The sequence below is a fragment of the Catharus ustulatus genome, chromosome 8 (genome assembly GCF_009819885.2).
Source record: "Catharus ustulatus isolate bCatUst1 chromosome 8, bCatUst1.pri.v2, whole genome shotgun sequence".
Classification (NCBI taxonomy): Eukaryota; Metazoa; Chordata; class Aves; order Passeriformes; family Turdidae; genus Catharus; species Catharus ustulatus.
In genome coordinates this window covers 17,043,152-17,049,151 of record NC_046228.1, presented here as the reverse complement: position 1 = coordinate 17,049,151, position 6,000 = coordinate 17,043,152, and the positions used below count along the sequence as shown (strand labels likewise).

At 43.0% G+C, this 6,000-nt stretch overlaps 1 pseudogene; it reads left to right on the top strand.

The window, feature by feature from the left end:
* Window positions 1-961: 961 nt before the first annotated feature.
* On the top strand, window positions 962-4,132 carry LOC116999676 (annotated as a pseudogene).
* The last annotated feature ends 1,868 nt before the right edge of the window (window positions 4,133-6,000 follow it).

Genomic DNA, 6,000 nt, shown 5'->3' with positions numbered 1-6,000 from the left:
TCAAAGTTTGAAGAAACTGGGCTTGAGATAGTTACCTGAAACTTAAATAATGATTTCCTGTCAATTTATGTTTGCTTCACTGTGCTTGCAACGGGAAGAGATGAAACTGCTAGGGAGGTCCAAATAACACAAACACTTGCAACCAGAAACTCACTCTTTGCAAAACCGGAGTTGTCCCAAAAGCCATTTGTATTGCCATTGATAGAAAAAATTGAGAGTTCAGGGCGAGGAAGACTTGTCTTATTTCCTCCTTTTAAGACCCCTCCCCACAAAAATGACCCCAGACTTAATTCAAGAAGCCAACCATGCAAGCTTAATAGATATTCAAGCTAATCACCATAGAAAGCGAGAAATGGGTGGCGCTGTTATGAATATGTATTCGTTTGAACATTTTGTTTTGTGACCACCTCTAATTTTGCAGTGCATATTAGAGGGTACCCCATGCTACTGCCCAGTGCTGAACAAACATACACTTTCTAACTTAAATTGTTAGAAAGTCTTTTGCCCATCACAGTTAAGCATCGGTATTAGACCAATACTCATATTTTGATAAATCAGAGGCACAGGATGAAGGTGTGCAGAGAGAGGAGATAAGGGTTCATTTGTGGGTGTGTTATGTGGGTGACACACCACCAATAAAACAGAGTCTACAGCATAGCCCAGAGTTGTGCAAAGGTGCATCAGCGACAAATGACCCTGCCCCACCCTATGTGTCAGCCCACACCCATCTGAAATATTCTTCTTATCATGGATGTCACTGCCATTAAACATAGGAGATGCTGGGAGCATTAGGAGCTTTTTCTGCATCCTCCACCAAAGTAATACTTGGCAAAGAGCCAGAATGAAAAAAAGCAGCTTAGTGTTTTATCAGTTTTGATTCTTCACCTCCAGACTGACTACTCTGCTTCCACAAAGCCATAAAAAGGCTAAGGGTCACTTTCTGTTTCGCAGACATTTTGTCATAGACCACATGAGGGCAGTGATCAAATAAAATGGGAGGCACAACAACAGTGGGCAGCACTCCTTTGGCATTGAGGATTCCTGAAAACAAGTGGGCAGAGAAGAAAAACCATGAGGTAAGAAAGCGATCCAGTCTCTGAAAGATGCTTTTTTCTCTATACCACGGAAAATAATGTTTCTTATCTACAAAAATGTAAGCAATGAGGAACTTACATACAAACAACAGAAAACATTTTACAATATATTTAGAGAAGAATCAAAATAAAATGTGGATGCACTACAATATTTCCATGTTATTGCTTCTCCAATGAGGCTAAGTCTCTGTGGGGTTGTTTTTGGTTCATTAAGCCAACTTTGTGGATAACACATGCACATTTTGTTTGAAGTTGTGTTTATCCTAGTCAAGGACTTCTTTGTGCCCCATGCTCTGCCCGTGAGGAGGTGCACAAAGCAGCTGTAGAGAGCACGGCTGGGATAGGTGATCCAACCTGGCCAAAGGCATGTACCACAGCAGGGAACATCTTGCCCAGTTTATAAACTTGGGAGTTACCTGGAAGGGGGCTGATTGGGATGCAGGGACACAGTCTGGCATCAGGCGGTAAGCAAATAGTGAGCAGCTGTACTGTTTTCCACCACTTGTTTTTCTTCCAGTTTTCTCCTTTCCTTTTATCATCATTAATAGTATTTGCTATTCTTATATTTTATTTTGTTTCAGTTATTAAAAATCAATAAATTCTGATATTAAACTAAATTTTTTTGTGATTCTCCTCCCTATTCCGCCAGGGGGGGGACAGGGGGAGATGAGTGAGCAGCAGCATCATGCGGGGCTTAAACCACAACGGGGATAAAGGGGTGTTAAGGACCAGCAGTATGTCACCAGGGTCTGGTTACTAAGGGTGTGTGAGTGTGTGAGTGTGTGCACAGGGCTGAGGCACCTGGGGAGAGAGAGAGGCTCCCTAACCAGCCACGGGATGTCCAGAGCCAGCAGCTGAGGAGACACAGGGTTAGTGAGGAGGGAGTGAGTGAGTGAGTGAGTGAGTGAGTGAGTGAGTGAGTGAGTGAGTGAGTGAGTGAGTGAGTGAGTGGTTTGTACCAGCAAGTGGGATGGGGCAGCATGGCTCGGGGGCTGAACAACCAAGTGCCAGCAAATGGAGAGTCTGGTGAGATCTGGGACCAGATACCTGGATACATGAACCATTTAATCTGTACAACCATTGCATAAGAATGGTGCTATGATCTAACATACAAGGATTTAAAAATGCAGTACATCAAAAATTAAATCTATAATGTAAACTGTATCATTTACAAAGGTTTAGGAAATGAAGTAAATTACATTCTATAGAGTTTAAGGGAATCTTATATGATGACATCTTTTGGGTACACTTCAGCAATATTTGCCAGCACAGGAAATATGTTCCTGAGGCCCAAGGGGTTGCCAGCTTTACTACAGAGAGCAGCCCTCCACTGGAACATCCACAGCAACATCTGTGCCTATGTAAGAGGTGTCCTCATACACTGGCAAGAATTACTAAAATCGTTATTCAGGACTCAAGACCAAAGGGTCTCTAGAGCTTTATCTTGTTTGCATTTAGATTTTGGACCAAGGGCACAAAGACTGAGGTATTGCCTGCCTTTGAAGTACATGACTGCTTTAAAAACAAGAATAGCAAAAAATCAAATGGGGAATAAACAACTTTTTCTTTGATTTCTTCTAGTACCATTTCCAAGGATTCCTTGAAGACTTCCCTGCTGCAGTTGGAATGTCATTTTACATGGGATTTGCACAAGGAGGATGTAATTGTTGAGACCCTAGAGGAAAGAATACTTGATCATATCAAGTTTGTCAAAGAATGCAACATTACAGACTATAATATACTCTCCTATGTATGTCACCTAAAGAATTCAAATGAGGAAGGCCTGAGAAATCTCCAAAAAGCTGAAGAAGCTATTCAAGAACATCATCCAGGGGAAATTGCCAGGAGAAGTCTTGTTACCTGGGGGAACTATGCCTGGATCTATTACCACATGCAGAGATATGAAGAAGCTCAAACTTATGTAAGCAAAGTGGAAAACAGCTGCAAAAAGCTTTCAGGCACTGCTCTTGGGAAGATTCAACTTCCAGAGGTCTGTGCTGAGCAAGGATGGGCATTATTACTTTTTGGGGAGAAATACTATGAGAGGGCAAAGAATTGCTTTGAAAATGCTCTGAAGAGTGAGCCTGATAACCCAGAGTTTAATGCTGGCTATGCAATAGCAATGTTTCGCTTGGAAGGTTGTGCTAGGTGGAACAATGAAGAGATGTGGTCATGCCTTGAGGCCTTGAAGCGGGCAGTGGAACTCAATCCCAATAACACCACCCTTCTGGCATTACTGGCATTAGAGCTTCAGCGATTAGAACGAGGCACTGAAGGGGAGAGGTACATTGAAGAAGGGCTGCAGAAAACCCCTGACTTTCCTGGTTTCCTGAGGTATGCTGCTAGTTTTTACAGAAAGAAGAGAGAAGTAGACAAGGCAGTGAATATTTTGAAGAAGTCCCTAGCACTGACACCAAATTCTGTCACTGTGCATCATCAACTGGGACTCTGCTACAAATCCAAGATACTTCAATTGAAGAAGGAAAGAAACCCACCTCGAGAGGAATTCGAGAATCTCATTGAGCGTGCCATTTTTCATTTAAAAACAGTGATAAAAAAAGATCCATTATTTTTTACTGTTTATAATGACTTAGGATTGATATATTCGCTAGGCAAGAGGTATGAAGAAGCAGAAGAGATATTTCAGAAAGTGCTTCACAGAAATGATATACCCTGTGTTGATAAACAGCTAATCTACCTCAATTATGGCAAATTTCAGCATTTTCATATGAAGTCAGAATCAAAAGCCATTGAGTATTACATGGAAGGTCTGAAAATGGAAAAAGATTCCTATGGAAGAAAACTGTGCAGTGAAGCTGTGGAGAAATTGTTGAAGCAGAAAACTGAGAGCGGTTTAGGACATGCCACAGATTTTGGTACATTGGGCCTTGTTCATAAGCTAAATGGGAAGAAACAAGAAGCAATTGAATGCTATCAGAAAGCCATTGCTTTAGATCCCAACAATCAAGAATATCTGAATGCATTAGCTGAGCTACAACTTTCCATCTCAAGCTAAAGCTCACAAAAATCCTGTGTAACAAAAAATCCCCCAAACCAAGGGATGTCAAAAGACTCTCAAAAATTTTTTTGTTATTTGCTTTTCACTTGCAATTCGACATTATGACCAGATGAACACAGGTGGCATCACTTTCTGGTCATAATATACAAACTGCAGACAATGATTTTTCATTTGTTCATTCACTAACAGAGAGAACAAAGAAATTCTATGCTGAAACCAGATATTAATTTCTACTGACAAAAAGATAAGGGAATCACATTGTAGAATTATTTCTGTAAACTTAAAGGCCACACTTATACACTAATAGAGTTTCTGAAGCTTTTTAAAGTGATTTTAAAATATATTTTGTAGAAACAACTTTTGTTAAAGGTTTGTTCAGTTGATTACTTTGTGAAATAATGAAAAACAAATATTGTTTAGTCAGTCTGATGGAAAGCTTAAAAAATGTGTATTATTGTCGTGAACTATTAAAGACTGTTGAATCCATCAACTGTTGCTTCTGGGTATCTCTCTGATGACCAGCCTTCATGTTAGTAGATTAAGTAAAGGGAAATAGAAATTCAAAAAAGTAAGAAGGATAGAGTTTTGGTAGGATATGAAAGGCTGAAGAGACAGCCCCATTTATTATCCCTGAGCTCTCAGCAAAGTTGGCTCCAGACGCATTGCACCAAAGAATTAGACTGTGCACAAAACAGCAACTGTCTAATTTACCCAAAACACCCCATCAGGAACCACAAGAGCAAACATCTGGAGAGGAAGACTTTGAGATGCCAAAGAGCTGGCTGTGGCCATGCTTATGAAACAAGTCAGGGATAGCAAAGACACAGGAAATCACCTGAACTGCTGGAGTGGTTTTTAAAGATTTCGGGAGATTTTTCCCTGCTGAGACAGGGGGAGCCTACTTTGAACTTGACAATCACCAAACACGGTCTGATTTTTAACAATGACACAATGTTACAGCAATGAGAAAGTTTATGTGTCTTTGTGAAACATAAATGTAAAGACAAAAAACCCCAGGAAAGTTCTCTTACCCTTCCGGTCTATCACAAATTAACGACAGGCCGGGTACTCCGTGCGGCCTGGGCCGGGCAGGGGCAGGCGGCTCTGTGGCAGCGCTTGCGAAGCCCCGGGCCCCATTTTTGATCAGGGCTATGGTAGAAAGGGGAGGGGAGGCCATTCCTAAAATCCATGGCCCCTGGGCATGGCCAAAGATCCCTGGGTTCAGCAGAACCTTGCCCTGCTGCCGGCCTGGAGCGGCTCTGGGTGGCCAGACCTGCCCTGCCACCCACACGGCCTGGGGGAGACACAGCCGGGCCCCGTTCTGGCAAGGCCAAGAACCCCCAAGCCCCCAGCCTTGCCTGCTGGGCAGTGCTGGGCTGAGGGAAGGGAAGAACATCAGCCCATGCCTGGAATTGTGATGTGACCACTGCAGCCCGGGCTAGCTCAATGGAGACACACCGCTGCTGTGCCAGGTGTGAGGAACTGACTCAGTGTAGCTCTAATGGAGGCACAACCTCTTGAACTGCTTGCTTAACAGTGGGGTCAGTGTCCAGGGTCAGGCAAAGGAGGAGTGGGACACGCTCAGCTACTGAGTTTCCAACAGGGTTTATTAGGATTGAAGGGTTCAGGAGCAAAAGAGCCCCAAGCATTGTTGTGCCCCAGATTAAATACAGAGACAAATTGGGCGGTGGGTACAAACAATCAACTGATAGGGGATCCTTAGGGGAGGAGTGAAGGGCAGGGTCTTCCAAAATGCAAACAAATGATGGAAGCAGGGGGAGGAGGAAGGGTCACACGGGCCAATGGGGCATCGAGTAACACGGGAATTACAAAGGGTTGGAACAGCTATGGATGGGGCAGGTTGAGACTGATGAGGAAGGTACTGGA